Below are 2,630 nucleotides of genomic sequence, written 5' to 3'. Positions count from 1 at the left end.
AGAGCCTGTCCCAGAGCTCCCACAGGACCAATGGCCAGTTGTCCCAAAACGAGCAGCAAGAAGAAACTTTCTCAATAGAATAAACATCCCCAAACTCATGAAAGGCAAATCACCTCCTCTAACACCCGCGTGCTTTTTCCATGTGAGCAGGTGCAGATGGTTTTTGGCTTGTGCCTGCCACTGGGCGTAGGTTCTGCAGGGCTGTTATCTCTCTCATCAGATGATACAAGTTCGCAGGCTCATCTCCTTCCAAGAATGCAACTGACTTAAAAAGAGTTCAAAAGAAGATTAGGTTTCAAGGTAACTGGAAGCTATTCAGTCAAAGCCAAGCTGCATAAGCGAGGGGAATCCTCCTTCTACCTCCATGGCTGTGCAAGACAAGTGGGAACATGAGAAAGGAGCTGAGAAAGTGTGTGTCTTCTTCACAGACACAAACAGGACTGCAAATTGGAGACAACCGCTACAAATTTAGCTAAAGATGCTTTAGAAATTGCATCTTGCCAATGTTTTGCTTATCAAGCTAGAGTGTTTGCTGGCAATTACCTCAGCAAAGCAAGCACAAACAAAAACACACGGATCTCATCACCAGTGCTCCCTTGTCAGCGGGGAGGTTGGCACTGTGGCACACAGGGGACTCAGCAATGGGAGGACTTGGGTGCTCAGCTGGTGAAAAGCCCCAGCCTGCAGCTCCAGGGTCTGTGGTGCTGGTGGCTGGGGTGTGGATTCGGGTATCCCCTTCACTGGCAGCTCTCTCTGCCTGTCCCTGTGCCTCTCATCCATCCAGAAACAGCAGGAGAAGCCACCTCCACTCTCCCAGCTGTACTGCCATCACCCTGCCTTGTCCCTCCCCTTCCCACAGCAGGAACACACAGTCTCAACCCACCTCGTCCTCTGTTCAGCTTTAGTTGCCCAGCTGAGGTGCTGTGAATCAGCCTCAGAAATAGTTTAGGATGAGAGCAAGAATGCTAGGTAATAAACACCCAGAGGTGGGCATGGCCATGGCTGCAGCCTGGTCTGGAGGACAGGCTGCAGGGACATCTGTGTGGTGACTCCTGGCTTGGTTGGGCAAGCTCAGGTTATAGTAGCACCAGGCTCTTATGCCTGGAGACACAACGGTGCCTGATTCCTGATGAAAGCCCAGCCATGGGTCTGGCATCAACTCTCTCACACTTCTCTCATGCAATGTCTGTTCTACAACAGGATCCTGTTGGACTGGCTGGGACCAAGGTGTCATTATATCCAGAGACAATTTGACCCAAGCCCTGTCTGGGGGAGTTTTGGATATGTCTAGCTGCAATCACAGGGAAGATCTTGACATCATGGGATCATTCAGGTGGAAGAGATCTCTGGAGTTTGTCTAGTCCAACCCCAGCTCTCCAAGGCTTGACAGCCAGCCCTGATGCAGCCTGACCTAAAGCCTTGCCATTTGGAGATATGCAAAGTATGGCTTTGCCCTGCACTGCAGGAGAGTTGTGGTCCTTGAGGAGCTTTCCAGGCTTGGCCACCATGAGGGACCCTGCAGCTGATTTTGTATCTCCAAGAGGCCCCCAGCACTGAGGCCAAGGACACACAGCACAGGTTTGGGCAAGCCAGACCCTTCTAGAACATGACTGCCAGAGAGGTGTCCACACCCTGGGTTATTTTAAAGCTCTCTCACCACCATCACCCAGAGTCTCCAAGCCCTGCCCCAACCACAGAGCACCTGGCAGAGGAAAGTTGAATCCCACAGGGATGGACAGGAGGAGGAAATGCACTTGGTGGCTGAAAGCCAAGAGGTGATGCAAGGCTGCAGGTCCAGCCAGTGCCATCCAACCCACCAGGTCCTGCTGGATCCCACAGAGCTGCTCCACACCTTTCTCTGAGCACAGGGCTCTGATTGCTGCTGGACACCCTGTCTTATCCTGCTTTTGTGGTCAGGTATACTTTCCTTCCTTCCAGTGCCTGATGTGAGGGTGCTGTCTGGCCAACAGAGTTCTAGAAAGTCTGAAAGCCCTGAGAAATGTCACAGAGCTGCCCCATAATTGAAAGGGTAACTCACAGGAGACCTTCTATACACCTCAGACAGCAGCTGACAGTGCTCCTGCCCTTGCTTTCTCAGCTGCAGGGTGCTCAGCACGCTGGCTGGGCACCCTTTGCTCTCCCCAGGCACAGGTGCTGCTCTGCCCAGCTCCACATGCCTCATCCCTAAGACAAGGCCTTTTTCTTCCCTTCTTTCTTCCTCTGCCCACCCAATCTGGGGAAAAACTATTTCTTCCCCACTGCAGTTCACTAAGGGCTGCCTTTGGGGTCCTACATGCAGGACCCCCTAACAGTCTGTGTAATACTTGTAGCCATAAGAGGAAGCTGCAGCCTGGTACCCACAGCAGTAACTCTCATACTCACTAAACCTGTCATCCCAGTCTGGATTTTCTTTTAATAATCAGACAGAAGTAAATGATTCACTTGTTGCTCATCCGAAGTTTGCTTTTTTCCTCCTGGAAAGCATTTATTTGGGAGGGATAGACCTGAATTGCCCCTATTTCCCAGTACTCCTCAGCACTGACCATGCCAGCAGAGAAGCCAGATGTGCCTGGGCATGGGATGGCAGGAGCAAATTCATCATCACCTTTGTGTGCCTTCTGCTAAAAACC

This window comes from Erithacus rubecula (genome assembly GCF_903797595.1).
Source record: "Erithacus rubecula genome assembly, chromosome: 5".
Taxonomy (NCBI): Eukaryota; Metazoa; Chordata; class Aves; order Passeriformes; family Muscicapidae; genus Erithacus; species Erithacus rubecula.
The sequence above is the reverse complement of the archived record's forward strand: the minus strand, read 5'-3'. Positions refer to the sequence as shown.